Source organism: Pseudonaja textilis, chromosome Z, assembly GCF_049901715.1.
Source record: "Pseudonaja textilis isolate UNSWEBS1 chromosome Z, rPseTex1.2, whole genome shotgun sequence".
Classification (NCBI taxonomy): domain Eukaryota; kingdom Metazoa; phylum Chordata; class Lepidosauria; order Squamata; family Elapidae; genus Pseudonaja; species Pseudonaja textilis.
Genome location: NC_142008.1, coordinates 109,361,458 through 109,379,562, shown reverse-complemented (window position 1 = coordinate 109,379,562; position 18,105 = coordinate 109,361,458). Strand labels below are relative to the sequence as shown.

Sequence of the window (18,105 nt, the reverse complement as noted above, 5' to 3'; positions counted from 1 at the left end):
ATCCCCTCTCACTTGTGACTGTAAGACTGTAACTTTGTTGCTTATATCCTTACAATTTATATTGACTGTTTCCTAGTATGATTTGATTGCTTATTGTACCCTATGACTATCATTAAGTGTTATACCTTATGATTCTTGACTCTGACAAATGTATCTTTTCTTTTATGTATGCTGAAAGCATTTGCACCAAGACATATTCCTTGTGTGTCCAATCATACTTGGCCAATAAAGGATCGTATTCTATTAACACAAAGCTAAGTATATCTTCCAAATTTATGTATTTCCCTGACTTGTTGCTATTCATGGTGTTCCCCAAAGAAGATCTACAGATATTTAATGCAAAGATGTTTGATGCAGAAATATCTGGGAAGTAGCCCCATCAAGGTCAGTAGATCTACAATGGATTCACCTTATAGCTATGATCTTTGCTTAATTACCTCTGCAAAAGAGGTTGTAATATAAGTTGGTTATGTTTCTGACTCATATTACAACTGTAATGGGCAGGTTCGATTACAGACATAATCTAAAAAAGTTTCCTTTAATTACTGTATTTACTTAAACTGCTTGTCCACTAAAAACATCAACCTTCCACTCCCAATTATTGCACTGCTAATCTTCATGTGTATAGTAATATAGTCATAAAGTGCATATAGTCAAGGCTATGGTTTTCCCAGTTGCAATGTAATGCTACGAAAGTTGGACCATAAGAAAGGCTGCATGCTAAAGAATTGAGGCCTTTGATCTATAGTGCTGGAGAAGAGGACTCCTGTGAGTCCCTTGGACTACAAGGTGATCAAACTGGTCAGTCCTTCTGCTCTTTAGAAGGCCAGATGCTGAAGATGAAACTCAAATACTTTGGCCACCTAATGAGAAGAAAGGAATCACTGGAGAAGAGCCTAATGCTGGGAAAGATTGAGGGCAAAAGAAGAAGGGATGACAGAGAATGAGGAGGCTGGATGGAGTCACTGAAGCAGTAGACATGAGTTTAAATGGACTCCAGAGGATGGTAGAAGACAGGAAGATCTGGAGAAATGTTGTCCATGGGGTTGTGATGGGTTGGACATGACTTCACAACTAACAACAACTATCTTCATTCAGATAATATGAGTCATCCTGGTCTATGATATATTGTCCATCTAGGTCCTTTTTAGAAGTACAGAAACTTGTAGCTCCTATGTTGGACACTTCACCATCTTGAAATAGCAGATCTCATACTCTTATAAATCTAGATAATAAAAAGGACTCTGGCCTCCTAGGTCAACAGAAATGGTGAGTTTCTTAGAGACGTAACATTGGAAGATAGGTTTCAAATTGCTTTGTTTGTTTTTCTCTAAGTCAACCAATTCATTGCCAATGTTCCTGCTATTGACCTGCTCATGTTAACCAGCCTTAGAGTTAGACTGGCAGTAAATTGATTGGTTGTTTTTGTTCAACTCCTCAAAAACATCAATGTTTTTTTTAAATCAGAACCTTTTTCAAGGACTTTTAGAATTGCCCCATCCAGTTGTTCACTGATTACACAATGAATAATTTACTCTAAGTGGGATTGGATCAGTTCATACACTGCAAGTGATTGTGTCTTTCTATTTATTTACATTTTCAGAAGAATAAAACAGAGAGATAATATTTAGAAAACAAACCCGAAATATTCAGTAATGAAAAGAGAGTACTAATTGACCTCTGCAATCCAGAATCTTTTGTGGACCCCCCCAAAAATATTGGTTGGTCTTTTTGAACGGAGCTGATGAACTTAATACATGCAGTTGAAGAAAAACAGAGAGATGTTTCAAAGCTGAGAGGGTTTCAGAAAGAAGGAATATCTTCCAAGATACAAAAGAAATATCTGTTTCTTTAGTACATCTAAAAAAAAGCTCCACTAATAAAATAGCAATTAAAATGAAGAGGAAAATGGCTGGATATTCTGTTTGCTACAGAGAATTATATGTCAAAACAAAGACATGGGGTTTTTTTCTGTAAAAAACTCTGCTTGAACACCTAATTCCAACAGTACTGTCTAATATCTAAGTATATTTTCCCATGTAGTTACTTTTATCCTTCTCATTTGTTCCATTACTTTCTCTTATTGGTATCATTATTGTGATTATTATTACTTTGATATTATGACTATTATTACTATGTTTTGCATGTATACTGAAAGCTAATGCGCCAGAGATAAGCTCTTTGTGTATCTATCACACTTAGCTAATAAAGTATCCTATCCTATCCTATCCTATTCTGTCCTATCCAATTCCTATCCTATCCAATTCCTATCCTACTCTCCCTTCCCTTCCCTTTCCACCCCACCCCAATCAACCCCACCCTATCCTATCCTATCCTATCCTATCCTATCCTATCCTATCCTATCCTATCCTATCCTATCCTATCCTATCCTACTCTCCCTTCCATTCCCTATTATTGTTTTTAAATGATGGTAGTTGGAAGATAAAAGAAGATCAGAGGTCAAAGGTTGCTTTCCATTTCTAAAATTTTAGCTTGAATTTTAAATATCGATTTATAATATCATTCATATTTTAATGTTTCTTTTTAGAATAGATTCCTGATAGGGTTAATTAATTACTATCAAAAAGAAATGAGATTAATAGAAGGATAGGTAACCCACAGATTAGGGTTGATATGCAATTGCTATCCTTTCACTGGTTACTTTTCAGAATCTGAGCTTTTGTAACTGAATTTTAGTTGCATAATTTTGATTTATGTTTAAGGTCAATATTCAGTGCCAGCTAAATTCATGAACATGTCAACATTGATTTGTTTGCTTGTTTTGGCAACAGTACTGAGTGTTTTGCTTTTGTTGATAATGTTTGGGCTATGCAAGAAAATTTGAGTTGAAAAATGGAAATGGATGGGCTATTGGTTACAATTATTTTTGTGAAGAGATGTATTTAGGAATTAGAATGATCAAAATTAAAAACAAATATTTAAATACAAACCATACAAATTAATTAAACTAGCCACAGTTGGTGTTTTTCAAGGTTTATTTGAAGCTTGAACATGTTATTGTTCAAGGTTATTGAACATGTCCTACTCAATGGCTAGTTTGACATAGATTTGTACAATCTTAAATTGATATGGCTGTTTTTTTTACAATATTCTCAGGGAAGTTTGAGAAATTTATTTGCTTTACTTGATACAGATCCCAAAGTCACATCTTTAGTTACTAAATGTTGACTCCCAGATTCAAGGACTCAGGACAGAATTATACCCGTGAATGTTGATTTGTGGTGGACACTTGGCAGTATTCTGGAGATTATTTCATTTTAACAAAATAACATAATTATAGGGTTGGAGGTCTTCTGACCCAACTCCCCCCTCAGGTAGGAAATATACAATTTCAGCTTACTTTTTATTGTATATAATTAGAATTCCCCCTTAATTTTCTAGCACCTCCAGGTATGGGGTGGAGGTTCAACAATCTCAGTAGATTAATTGGATTGATTCTGAGAAGATGGAGAGGACAGGAAAAAAGGGCAGCTGCATTGCTAACTCAGACTGTATAGAGACAGAAGGAAGTAGGCCATGCAAATAGGAAGCTCCAGGCTACTGGCTTCACATCTCCATATCTGTTTAAAGAGATAATTTTTTTATTAAAATACATTTTCTTTCAAAAGCATGCTTGATAAAATGCAAGAGAAAAGATAAAGGAAAATTCAGCCGAATTTTTGGTCCAACCTTTGGAGGTCTTCTTTAGGAAGATGAGTTTTACTTCTCTTCTTCTCATACAGTTCCAATGAAGTGAACGGGATGTATTTTTTCACAGGCTACATGAATACATTCTGACAATACACATCCCTCATAGGTGCAGCTAAATAAAGGAACACTCCCGGTATCCACGCATAAAACCAAAGTGAAAATATCTTTGCAGGGCCTGGGCACCGAACCGGAGGTAAAAATCTTTGAATCCCACCACTGGACTGGTGCTGTCAATGTGCTTCTTTTAGAAGTCTGATCAGGTTGCCCTTCGCTGGGGAAGACTACCAGAGCCCCCAAAAGAAAGGCAAAAGAGACTACCAGGTGAGTGCTTGGCCTAAGGTGTTTTGGCATATTTTTTCAACTATGTCATCAGACGAATGAATAAAAGTGTTGTGGGATTTGCATACAGGATAGGTCATCTGTCAATACCACATCATATTTTCACAACACAAGTCGAGGTTGACAGGCAGGTATGGACTGGCACAGTGGTGGTATTCTACCAATTCAGCCCGGTTCTGCCAAGCTGGTAGCACCAATGAGCAGCGGAGACTGAACCAGTTCTCTCCCCCACTCTGCTGTTGGGTCCACCTGCCCACTCCCATACTCACCTTTATTCCCTGCTTTTGAAGTACAATCGCTTTGCACGGCACAGCAGAGTGCCACACGGCAGCTGCTAAAGTGACAGGGAGAGTGCAGGCTTGCGGGAGGTGAGTTGCAATGCATCTGTGCCTGCACAAAGTGCACGTTTGGCATGTGCGCAAACACAAAGTGTGTGCGCACAGGAAAAGTGCACCCACCAAGCCACGCCCACCGAACCAGTGGTAAAAATCTTTGAATCCCACCACTGGACTGGTGCTGTGAATGTGCTTCTTCTAGAAGTCTGACCAGGTTTGCCCTTGGCTGGGGAAGACTAGCAGAGCCCCCAAAAGAAAGGCCAAAGAGACTACCAACATGCAGGAGAGCTTAGAGGCAAGCATGGTGGGAGACTCCAGGAATCTGCAGAGATTAGAAGCAGAAGAGAGATGAAAAGTAGCAGATGATCAGGCTGACCCCGAGTGAGGGGTCAAACAGGTTATCAGTCTCGAGTCCTGTTATGCCCACAAGAGATCTCAGTTCAGCTCATCTTGAATTCCATTGACCATTATCTATTGCCAAATTGCTTTGACTGTTAGTAGTTAAGATTCTTGTAGAGAATGTAAATTTGCAATACATATTTTTGAACTGCCTGGACTTCCTGGTTTTCCTGAACTTGACATTAATATTCTAGGTGATCCTCTGACTCCTTCATCCAACATTCAGACACCTCAGATAATGACAAGATGATATGCAGCTAAGTTTCATCCGTTGAGGTTTGTGCACTGAATGGTCTCCTTATCTAGTAATAAACTGAATGTTTTGTGTTTATTTGTCTGTGACTGTGGCTGTATTTATATACAAACACATACAGATATATAAATAGACATAAAGGTGCACAAATAGTGACATTTATTTGTACACAGAGATGTGTGTGTGTGTATGTATGTATGTACACACACACACACACACACACACACACACACACTCAATATTTTCTGTAGATCAGCAGTATCAAAACTTTCCAGCTTGGTGAACCACCAGGATTGGGAAGAGGGGATGGTTGTATGCGACCAAGGGGAACACAGGCGCAGCTCCATTTGTGCATGTGGCAGGTACATGTGGCCTTCACTCACACAAATAGAGCTTGGCATGAATATACACATGAACACTTGCCCATGGCTCATGCAAGTGACAGTACGTGCATGCACTTGCCTACCACTTGTGCGGTCCAGTTCCAATTGGACTGGGCAGCATCCCAGGCCTTTGGGGGCCCACTACTCTAGGTGATGCAGAACTGAAATAAAATTTTCAACCACCTAAGAGCATGAAAGAAAATAAAAATGTAGAGGAAAAACATTCAGTTTTTCAAAATGACTGCAAATTCAAGAGAAAATTTCAACCTCAGAAAGGAGTGCTGAAACAACTTGCTTAGATCAATATCCAGCAATGAATAATAAATTTCATTAGAAGCTCAGATGAGAAGAGAAAGATTTGAAATATTACACAGAGAACTTGTCAAGGGAATGGTAGTTAAGGAAAGATGTACTTGGTTAAGTTGAAGGAAGACACCAAGCAATGAGACTGGTAAAAAAGTGGATTGTTTACACAGCAACAGCCATGGATGCTTCCTTAGCAACCCTTAGGAGTTGCTTGATTGAAGGAGGAAAACAGTTGTAGACAAATATCTTCAGGGTTGCAATGAGTCAACATAAACATAATGGCAGTCCACAAGGGCAATGTAAACAATTCATGGGAAATACATGCCAATTATATATTATTGTTTATTATGAACTATCAAACCTATTATCAAATGTAATAGAAAGAAATATGTTTACTGTCATATTAGTATGTTTACCATTTTTTATTTCTGTATACTCTTAGGTTTATATCTTTTTAATCCATTGCAAATAAAGTTCATTTTAAAACTCAAAAAAAAAAAAAAGAATTGATATAATAAGTGGGGAGACCAAGCAAAAGCATAAGAAAGGAAAGAGAACAAGCTGGAATTTTTCAACTGTCGGTAATGATGACAAGATGGGAAAACAACAATGGGGCTTTAAAGAGGGATTTCCCGTCATCAAATTATATGAACGTATGCAGAGGTGGGCTTTTGCAGGTTCAAACAGGTTTGCCCAAATTCCTTGTTCCAATTCTGCATGGATTGGACAATTGGCAAACCAGACCACCAGCTTGCACTGCTTGTTTTTTGGGCTGTTTTTGGCCATTTTCTGGCTGATTTTGGCTGGAAAATCAGCCTGAAAATGGCCCCCAAACTGGCCTGAAAACATCCCCCAAAACCCAGCCCATTTTCTGGGCTGTTTTCAGACCATTTTTCAGGCTGTTTTCAAGCTGATTTTGGCTGGAAAAATGACCTGAAAATGGCTCAAAAATGGCCTGAAAACAGCCTGAAAATGCTCCCAAAACATCCTGGAAACAGCTTGAAAAATGGCCTGAAAATGGCCCAAAAGCAGGCCGAAAAATGGGCAGGGGTGGGGCTAGCCAGTGGTAGGATTAACCCCAACTGATTGAATCCTTCCTGTTCCTTTGAGGAAAGTGGCTGGGACGTGGGGCTGGGTGTGATGAGTGACATCACCCAACCAGTCACATGACCAACCAGCCATGCCTTCCCACACCCATACCTGGACTGCCAGTTGCAGCCTCTTATCAAACCTTGCCTAATGACATACTTTCAATTTGATGGACAAACATATCAACAAGTCAAAAGAACATTTATGGGATCACTGCTTTCTGTATGCATAGCAGAGATTGTAATGCAACTCCTGGAATCAATAGCGCACACTGAACCCAAAATAAAGATCTAGTATGCAGATGATGCCTTGACCATAATAAAAAGGGACCAACTAGAGATCACACACAAAACCATCCATAACATCTTCAAAGGAAACAAATTCACCAGGGAAGAAGAAAACAATAAATATGTTTCCTGGATATGTCCTCAGTAGCGGAGATTGTAATGGCGAACTAGAAACACAAGTCTACTGAAAGGCCACCTACACCAACCAAGTGCTCCACTACCTAGAATAATAATCCAACCTCTCAAAGAGAAGCTGTGTAAGTAGCTAATGATATTGTTCCTCATCTTTCTTTTCCTTCCTATGTGTTGGAATTCAGTTCTTAACATCCCAGACTGAGGATCAGGGGCAGTGTTTTTCAACATCTAGAAAGTGGAAACAGATGGAGAAAAACACCTTATTAGCAATAGCAGACTTATATACCACTTCCTAGTCCTTTACATCCTTCTCTAAGTAGTTCACAGAGTCAGCATATTACTTCCAACAATCTGGGTCCACATTTTACCAATCCTCACTGAAGAGCCTGTGAGAATTGAACTGCTGGCAGTAGGCAGAACTAGCCTGCAACCCTGCATTCTAACCACAGCAACACCATGGCTCTTGGTAAAATCGGCTTAAAGTCACTTAATCACTCCCCCCTAGTCATTCCCAATTTGTGCAATGTGTAGTCTACATCTGGACCATTCCCGCTTCTACAAGACTCTTTAGATTGTTAAGGGACTAAGATGTTCAGAATTGACTTTGGGGAAAGAATGAAAAAAATCAGACACAGACTTAAATCCTAGGGCTGGAAGAACTTTGGAGGTCTTCTAGTCCAACCGCCTGCCCAAGGCAAGAGACCTTATACATCCCAGACAGATGGTCATTCAATCTGAAAACTTCCAGCAATGGAGCACCCACAACGCTGGGAGGCAAATGTTCCATTGATTAATTGTTCTCACTGTCAGGAAATTTCTCCTTAGTTCCAGGTTGCATCTCTCTTTGAGAAGCATCCAACCTCTGCTTCCTGCCCTGCCCTCAGGTGCTGTGGAGAATAAGTCAATAAATTGATAAGGTTTAGATGTAACATGTTTCTTGTCATCACCCTTGTCATCACCCTTTCTTATAAATGAAGAACTATAGAGGAGCAACTATTATCTCTGTCTGCCAATGAGCCAGTTTGTCCATGGCTTATACACGCCCATCGTTTGGGCAACTGAAGGGACTGAAGGTTTGCACTGTAACAATATTGAAAACCATCCAATCATTTCCTTACTATTTTCACACTGCAAGTGGTGGTTCAGAATTGAGGGAGTAGCTTCTGACTTATTGGTGTGCATCGTATCAATATGTAATTAGTTTAGGTAGCCCAGGCTTGAAAAGACATTTTAGTGCATTGCATTATGGTTTTTTAGTTGTGTTTTAATTGCTGCAACTTTTTATGTTTTCATGGGCATGATTTCTTCAAAGGAAATTGGAATAAACTGCCAAAAATAAAACAAACAAACCTTCCAATTAAAACCTTGTGGGTTTCACTGAAAACATTGCAGCTTGGAAATGGAGAAGTAGCTGAAGTTAATATGTTGGTTCACTAGAATCCTATATTATGGAATAGAGAAATCATGTACAGAATGTATTAACAAATATAACTGAATTTCTGCAATAGACCCCCCCCAGGAATCATAGCCAAGATTTTTGTAGTCTGCATGCAATTCGAAAACCCCTGAATGGGAAGCAAAGCAGCATTTTTCTCAAAAGGTGTAATAGAAAATAATTACTCTGTTCAGAATCGGTCGTATTGGAAAGTACACATTTTAGAAAGGTAATAAAATACTCTTATTATTTGCAATTTGCAGTCATCTAGTTTATTCAGAGAAATCAGCAGGCGTAGTTTAAGCTCTAGCAGCCTCTTTAGGGTAGGGACAAGTGGCATGCAGAAAATAATAACAATCTTAATGTTATGTCTGTGGAACTGGTTGGAGTTCCCAACCAGGTCCGCTGTTTGAGCGGGAGCACCAGCAGCTCCCATTGGTTGTCTCTGTTTGACAGCCGGCTATATAAGCCGGCTGTCGGGCAGAGCCAGCCCGTTGTCGCCCGCTGGTCTGCGAGTTAGCTAGCAGACGCGACAACCCTTTATTCATTGCAATAAAGCCTGTTAGTTGTACGCTCTGGTCTCGTGCCTCTTCCTTACCATCGCTCTACAACACTGGCGGCGAGGATGGGATGGTCGAAGGCTAACCAGACGCGTTATTTCAGAGAGCTGTAGTCACAGAGAGAGAAACCAAGGCGCTGTAGCCGCAGCCGCCCAGCGCTCGCAAAGAGCGCGCGAAATTCAAACTGATACTGTTTGAGCTGATTCACTGAAACGAGCCACAGGCACAGCAGCCGAGGCCGCCCACGCTCACCAAGAGCGCGATTTTCAAAAAGAGCTAAGCAGCCCAGAGAGACAACCGCAGCCGCATTCTTTTAAGAGCGCAAATTCAAATTCAAATAGCGATTTGAAGCAGACGAACCTGTTTCCCTTCCACGATGAGCGCGAATACAGCATTCCCTCCATTCAAACCAAACGAGGAAACATGGGACTCCTACAAAAATCGATTCAGCCATTTTCTTGACGCAATCGGTCTAGCCGACGCTGCGGAGCATAGGAAGAAGTCCTATTTCCTGAGTTACTGCGGAGCCACCGTCTTCGACACTGCCACAGCATTAGTCGCGCCATCAGAAGCGTCCCATGGGACGAGCTACAGGAAATACTTTCAAATCACTATTCGCCCAAACCGTCCCAAATAGCCAGGAGGTATGCCTTCAGAGTCAGGAAGCAAGCAGAGGGAGTCGATCAACGAATACATGGCCACCCTGAGAACAGCCGCTTTGCAGTGCATTCAAAGAATATTTGGAAGACATGCTGCTGGATCAGATCGTCCTGTGGGGTAAGAGATCTGAGACTCCAAAGGCGTTTGCTGGCGAAAAAGACTTGACTCTAGCCTTAGCCATGGAGGAAGCCCTGGCTACTGAGCTCTCAGCCCAGTCAGCAGCTGAGATTCAGGAAATCAATCTAAACCCAGCACGCACACTGTCCATTCCGAAGAGGTAATCAGCGAAGATGACCCCACAGACACGTCTGACATTAACCGCCTAAATCATCAGAAGCCTTCACAGGTAGGAGTGGGGCAGAGAGGCAACTTCACCCCCAAACAACCTCCCATGTGCCTAACCTGTGGAGGCTCCCACCCTAGGGCATCCTGCAGGTTCAGAAACGCCATCTGCCTGAACTGCCAAAAGAAGGGTCACATCGCTAGAGTCTGCCAAGCAGGGCGATCCTTACCTCAAAGACCTCCACCACCTTCTAACTCCCAAAGGCAAGTGGTAGACTGCTATACCTGCTACCACGCTAACCATACTTCCCAAACCCCTGATAAAATTAAAATTTCTGTTTTCCTAGAAGGTAAACCCTGCAGGATGGAGGTGGACACGGGATCCGCGCTCTCAATCATCTCCTGGGATACCCTGAAGAGGATCCAGCCCAGGCTGTCAAGGAAACAGCTACAAAGATGCCACCTGACGCTACGAGACTACCAGGGCAAGAACATTCCTGTCCTCGGGAAAAGCAAGTTCCTTGTTCAATTCCGAACCTTTAAAGGCCATCTGCCCCTAGTGGTTGTTAATGGTACCCTCCCTAGTCTATTGGGACTTGATTGGTTTCCTTCTCTCAGCCTTAGTGTAACTGGGATCCATGCTGTCTCAACTTCTGATGTAGATACACTATTTTCAGATTTTTCCGATGTATTTAGCAATGAGCTGGGTTGCTATTCGGGCACCCCCATATCATTTTCAGTAGACCCCCAGGCAATCCCTCTTCATTTAAAACCCCGGAGGGTGCCTTTTGCCATCCGTCCGAAATTGGACGCAGAACTAGACAAACTACTTAAGCAAGGGGTGCTAGAGTGGTCCCCTACTTCGATGACATTTTAGTCTCAGCCATGAACAGACCCCAGCTCATTCAGGGAGTCAGGACAGTGCTAGAGAGGTTCAGGCAGCATGGCCTCAAACTTAAGAGGGAGAAGTGTGCCATCGCCACTAGGCAGGTGGACTTTCTGGGTTATAGAATAGACGCCTCTGGCATCCACCCCATTGAATCCAAGGTGAAGGCCATCCATGAGGCACCCACACCTACCAACAAGACTGAACTACAAGCCTTCCTGGGACTCTTGAATTTTTACGCCTCATTCCTCCCACACAAGGCATCTGTAGCTGAACCATTACATAGGCTACTAGATAAAGACTCACCCTGGCACTGGGGACCCAAGGAAGCCCATGCCTTCAAATCAGTCAAATCCTTACTCACATCAGAAGCGGTCCTAGTTCAATTCGATCAACGTCTTCCCTTGGTCCTGGCCGCTGACGCATCCCCTTTTGGCATTGGGGCTGTCCTGAGCCACAGACTCCCCAACGGCTCCGAGGCACCAATTGCTTTCTTTTCCAGGACTCTTTCTCCTACCGAGAGGAACTATAGCCAGATCGATAAAGAGGCCCTGGCCGCAGTGGCTGCAGTTAAGAAGTTCCACAAGTTCTTGTTTGGCCACCACTTTGAGTTAGTGACTGATCACAAACCTCTTTTAGGACTTCTGTCTGGAGATAAGCAAACTCCGTAGGTACTTTCACCCAGAATGACCAGATGGACTTTGTTTCTGGCCGCTTACTCATTCAAGTTAGTGCATCGTCCTGGCAAGACCCTGAGCCACGCCGATGCCCTTAGTCGCTGCCCCCTGCCAGTCCCAGTCGAAGACCCAGCGCCCATCCATGCCATTTTCGAGGTCAACGAACTCAAGCTTCCAGTGACAGCCGAGGACATCGCGGCGCACTCGAAAAAGGACAAAATCATCGCCCAGGTTCTGGACTGGGTGGGAAGGGTGGCCGGAAACTCAATGTACAACTGATTTTGTCCCCTTTAAAACCCGCCAGCAGGAGCTGTCAAAATTACAAGGTTGTCTACTGTGGGGAACAAGAGGTCATCCCTGCATCCCTGCAGTACCCATCCTGAAAGTGCTGCACGAGGGACATCCGGGCATCGTAAGAATGAAGGCCCTGGCCCGCAGCTATGTCTGGTGGCCTGGTATGGACGCTCAAATTGCCAACTGGGTAAGCTCTTGCCAACCTTGCCAACAAACCAGGGCCGCCCCTCCAGCTGCCACGCCCACCAGATGGGAGAGTGCTAATGTCCCCTGGTCCCGCCTGCACGTCGACCTGGCTGGGCCTGTGCACGGCAGGACCTTCTTGGTGGTCGTGGATTCATACTCCAAGTGGATTGATGTAGCCTTACTTCCCACCACCACCACTCAGGCAAAAGTGAAAGCCCTAACTCGCTTATTTGTCACCCACGGGCTTCCAGACACCCTGGTTTCAGACAATGGCCCACAGTTCACATCATGTGAATTCAGCATGTACACTGCCAACTTGGGCATCAGGCACGTCCTTACAGCACCATTCCATCCCGCTAGCAGCGGGATGGCAGAGAAGCAGTTAGGTCAACCAAGGAGGCACTCGCCAGGTTTGGCCAGGAGGATTGGCACTCTAAACTGTCTCGTTTCCTACTCAGCCAGCACACAACACCCTGCACTACCACCAACAAATCTCCTGCCGAACTTTTAATGGGGAGACGCCTCAGAACCACCCTAGACAGGCTACACCCCCACTATTGCCCAGACACCCCTTAGGGTCCAATAGTCTGGTCAGAGACTTCACCCCACAAGACCTGGTATACGCCAGGAACTACGCGGGAGACCCGTTGTGGGTGCCAGGACAAATCGTGTCGGTCACCGGCCCCAGATCCTACCGGGTCCTCCTGGAGGATGGTCGTCTGTGGCGGAGGCACGTGGATCAACTCAGAAGGTGACGGACGGGCGTGACAGATGCCAACCCGTGCCAACCTGCCAGTGCCAACGACGCCTCACCCACGCCGGATGCAGATCCCCTGCGGAACCTGGTTTTCCCTGACGAGCGAGAGGGCTGGATGGAGAACCCGAGTCTACAACCGGAGTCACCGATCCAACCACTGAGCAACCCAGCTGACCAGCCGGACTTCGAGACTCGGTCGGACCATCCAGAGCAGGGGGTTTCACCAGCACCGCCGGACACCACACCAGGGCAAGCCTACGCACCAACAACCGCTGGGGCACGTCCCGAGAGTCAGGACTTGACACCGGCTGGCAGTTCACCCGAATTGCGACGCTCTGGTCGCCAGCGAAGACAACCCACATATCTACAAGACTATGCATGTTCCCAGCTGGGGGAAAGGAGTGTTATGTCTGTGGAACTGGTTGGAGTTCCCAACCAGGTCCACTGTTTGAGCGGGAGCACCAGCAGCTCCCATTGGTTGGCTCCGTTTGACAGCCGGCTATATAAGCCGGCTGTTGGGCAGAGCCAGCCCGTTGTCGCCCGCTGGTCTGCGAGTTAGCTAGCAGACGCGACAACCCTTTATTCATTGCAATAAAGCCTGTTAGTTGCACGCTCTGGTCTCATGCCTCTTCCTTACCATCGCTCTACAACACTTAATATTTGCATTGTACACCACAGCAATCTTTGGTTAATTGGATGAGACACAATAATTATTGTAAGAAGATATTACATTGAAGTACAGAACACAGTAGACACCCCAGCTCCCAAATAATCTTTTGGCAAGTATGCCACACATGAGATGAACTTAATAAATACTGGAATTCTTTATTCAAAGATAGTTGCAATGTTCTTTTTATGTTCACTGACATCTCTGGGACTTCAGAAAATTGGATTAGACCACGGACTCCACATGCTATGGAATGCTTTATAAGAAGGGCAGTTCCCCAAGAATGGAGCATTTTTAATCCTATCAACTCTCAGAACTAGTGAGAGGAAGGAAATGCAAAACTATGTGATGATAGTTGTGGCAGCGGGAGAAGATGTTTTCAGACCACCCAGGAGTGCTCATGAAGCATCTATTTGCATTTCTGGAAGCAGATTCCAGGACTCAGCATCTACAAAGTGATCCTAGGAAAACATGCCTTTGTTTGAAGGTCCTACTAAGATTTAGAGGGAAAACCATTTCCCCCTCTAAAGCTGAGCAGTCACACAGCCCTAATGGAAAGTCTGAATGCACGCCTGATTTTTCCCCCCAACACTTTTCTGTATTGGTTTAAAGGAAAGTGGGGTTGATTCACAAGTTCATGTCCCTGATGCAATGATTGTTTCTTCACTATTGACAGATCTCCAAGCCACTTCCAGACCATGATTTTTTTTGCAAGGGAAATGCTAAAGGTAGACTGAAATGACTTGCGAAAAACAGACAACAATCCAGCTCATATCCTAGTGGGGAAAATTTTTTAATCATGTGAACAAATTCATCTGGAAAGCCCAGGAGAGAAGAAGGAGAAGAAATATTTGAGATGGGTATCTCTAGTTCCTCAACTTGACCCTATGATATTTGATAGTTGACTTTGCTGGGGGAGGGAAAAAAGGAACTATTGCTAAGCTGTGGTGGAAATGCACTAAGAGGTTCATTGCAGAAAGAGCAGTAGCAAGGAAGCACTCAGATGCCGTGACAATCACATCCTTGGACTTGTGCAGGTGGCATGTTATACACCACCTGTTATAAAAGCTGTGCCAAGTGAACAGGCATCCTTTGCACACATCCCAGGCGGACCCTCTGGAATTTAACACGTCCCCTGTAATTGCAATTTGGGAATCTTCCTGTGCTTCTACAGTGCATCACTATGAAACTTCTCCTGCTGTCGAACAAATTATTTTGATAGTGAGTTCCTTCATCTTGGCACACTGCAATCACAAATTTGGGATCATCATAGATAAAAGTGTTCATGGGTGTGCACCTCCCTTGAGTCAGCTTCCTTCTGTGCATCATCAAGTCACAGGAGACATTTGGATCATTAGGAAAAACAATGTGGCTCTTAGCAAAAGTTTGGTAATTTGCAGCTTCTCCGGAATGCACCAGCAAAGCCCCAAGAAGAACAACCAGTTGAAGGAGCAATCTGAAGATGATCATTATGGGAAATCTGGATCTGCAGAAATGGACCAGAGGGAAGATAAGAAAAGAAAGGGGAAAAGGAAGAACAAAAGAGGAAGAAAAGAAGAACTAAGAAACTACAAGCATAAAAATGAGAGTTCCATTTCAAGGAACTATATGCTTCAATGAGGCATTAAAAGACATTGTTATATTTTTTTCAATGTAAACTATTCCTCATGTAAAGGAACCACTCTGTTAAACTTATACTGGATAATCTTAGTCTTATTTTGCTATTCTTTTACATAAAGGTAAAGAAAAGTAGAAAACTGACTCATATTTATGATGGTTGCAGTGTCATATGGTCCCCATTTGTGACTGTCAATGGGGAAGCAAAGCCAATGGAGAAGCCAGATTTACTTAACAACCATGTTACTAATGTAACAACTGTAATGATTCATTTAACAACTATGGCAAGAAAGGTTGTAAAATGGGAAAATCTCACTTAAATGTCTCACTTAACAACATAAAGTTTAGGCTCAATTGGGGACATAGATCGAGGCTTACCTATAATTTATCAGTGGTGAAATTAATTTCAGTTTCCTGAGATAATAAATAAATAGTTACAACCATAAGTTACAGGCTGGGGACGCTTGAGTTTAAAAGTTAATCATTAACTTACCCAGTTGTAATCCTGTCTTGAGTGATAGTTACCTTCAGGAATAGCTTCTGATTTATGGGGTGTCCCTGAAATGATTATATAGAGCTCTGTTGAATTGGGGTGGCATTAAATAGGGGGGAAAAGGAAATAATCCTATACCAAATATGGTATACAGGTATCTTGTGAAACTGGGACAGTTAGTTTCAACTGTAGCTGTGCGGCCCTAAAACCACAATGAAGAAATAATGTTGATTGCAGAAATAAGTACAATTAAATCGGCCTGAAAACAGCTCTGAAAATGGGCTGGGGTTTGGGGGGCTATTTTCCGGCCAACTTGGGGGACATTTTCCGGCCCATTTTCCAGCCAAAATTAGCCTGAAAATGGTGAAAACAGCCTGAAAAATGGGGTGGGGGGGGGCACCAACCAGTGGTACGATTTGCCATTTCTCTGAACCATGCAGAATCATAACAAGGGGTTTGGGCAAACTGGTCTGAACCTGCAGCAGCCCACCTCTGCCTACATACATATACATATGCATATAAAAAGGGAAATCTGTCTTCTCAAGCTCCATTGTTGTTTTCCATCTTGTCATCACTATTGAAATTGAAAAATTCCAGCTTGTTCTCTTTCCCTTCTTATGCTTTTGCTTGGTCTCTCCACTTATTATGTCCATCCTCTCCCAACACACTACAAACTTTATGAGCAATCTGCTCTCTGATGTGCCTCATATCTCTCAGTACCAGCTTCACTGTGTCATTCTGTCACTCAAGCCAGGAAAAATTCCCCCTTTAGCTAAGGCAGAATATTGATGCCAAACAATGCAATCCAGCAACTAGAAGGTGTTTTGTTCTGGTTTTTTTTTTTTTTACAAACAACAATAACAACATAGCAACCATTTTGTTTCTGTTTTTTTTTCTGCAGGTAGAAAAAGGGGCAAACATTTACTTGCTGGCTTTCTTTTATTCCTCTCATCCAGGGATGCGATCCAACCGGTATAACTACCAGTTCTGTTGCTCTGCATCACGTGTGCAATTTACGACCTGCTGAGCAGCGCTGTGTGCAAGTGAGCAGCAGTTGGAAAAGCCCCCTTTTTCTGCTTTTTCAACTGCAGCTGTGTTGTGCAAAGCAGCTGCGGTTGAAAAAGCAGGAAATAAAGGTCAGGTAAGAGCCTGGGCGGGCGGGTGGACCAAAAGAGTAGCAGACATATAACCGCTTCTAGCCTGAAAATGGTGAAAACAGCCTGAAAAATGGGGTGGGGGTGGGGGCACCAACCAGTGGTACGATTTGCCATTTCTCCGAACCATGCAGAATCATAACAAGGGGTTTGGGCAAACTGGTCTGAACCTGCAGCAGCCCACCTCTGCCTACATACATATACATATACATATAAAAAGGGAAATCTGTCTTCTCAAGCTCCATTGTTGTTTTCCATCTTGTCATCACTCTTCAGCTACCAGTTCTACAGAAGTGGAAATAACCGATAGAACCATGCCCCTGCTCTCACCTGTTACCCCCACAAAGTTTCAGAAATAATATAATGAAAAGTGAATTAGAGGGAACTGATGGAAGACGTTATTGTGGTTACTGGAAGCTTGAGAAGACGTTTTGGGGGCTATAGCTAGTCCTATATTTGAAGCCTATGAAACAAATTGATAATATGGCCCCACTGAGCTTCCAACATGGGCCGTGAGAAGTTTGAAAGGAAGACAGACAGACAGATGATAGACAGATGAGATAGATGGATGGATGGATAGATAGATAGATGATAGATAGATAGATAGATAGATAGATAGATAGATAGATAGATAGATATAGATGGACAGACGGATGGACAGACAGATAGACAGAGTCAGTCCTACTATGGTGAGATTATTAATATTCATTTGAACCCTGACCAATTCAAAAGCTTTAAAATGCTACTATCAGCCAGATCTCTATCATGCACATATAAGTTTTTTGAAACATTGCTTGGTGATAGAAAATGTGGAAGGATTGTCAGAGATGAAAGAAAGCCACTTTCTCTGTCTTCCATTAAATGGACATTGAAGGACTAAACACACTTAGCATGGAAGCTATTTTGTGAATGAACAAATCCTGTCAAGGAAAATTTTCACAGCTCCTGTAGTAAGCCCTATATTTAAATTGCCTACTTTTGCACTACTTTAACCCAGTTTTACTGAGTAGGGAGAGCCAATGTGATGTAGTAGATCAAGCAGTCAATTAAGATTCAGTTTTACTGAGTAGGGAGAGCCAATGTGAAGTAGTAGATCAAGCAGTCAATTAAGATTCAATATATCTAGAAATGTAAAGATCCTTAGAGGAGAAAAAAATGGGGAAAAGGGGGTAGGATCCTTTTTCTCATTTTGTTTTCTTT

The 18,105-nt window shown here is 42.9% G+C and overlaps 1 pseudogene across 2 annotated transcripts in view; it reads left to right on the top strand.

Moving 5' to 3' along the window:
• Positions 1-18,105, top strand: part of LOC113449564 (ribonuclease pseudogene) — a 52,732-nt pseudogene that overhangs the window by 2,955 nt on the left and 31,672 nt on the right. Inside the window, exon 2 of one of the 2 annotated variants that reach the window (XR_015740122.1) lies at positions 3,884-4,032. The exons of the other annotated variant lie outside the window; for it this stretch is intronic. The product of XR_015740122.1 is annotated as a ribonuclease pseudogene, transcript variant X4 (transcript). The remainder of the gene's footprint in view (positions 1-3,883; positions 4,033-18,105) is intronic. 2 annotated transcript variants of the gene reach the window in all.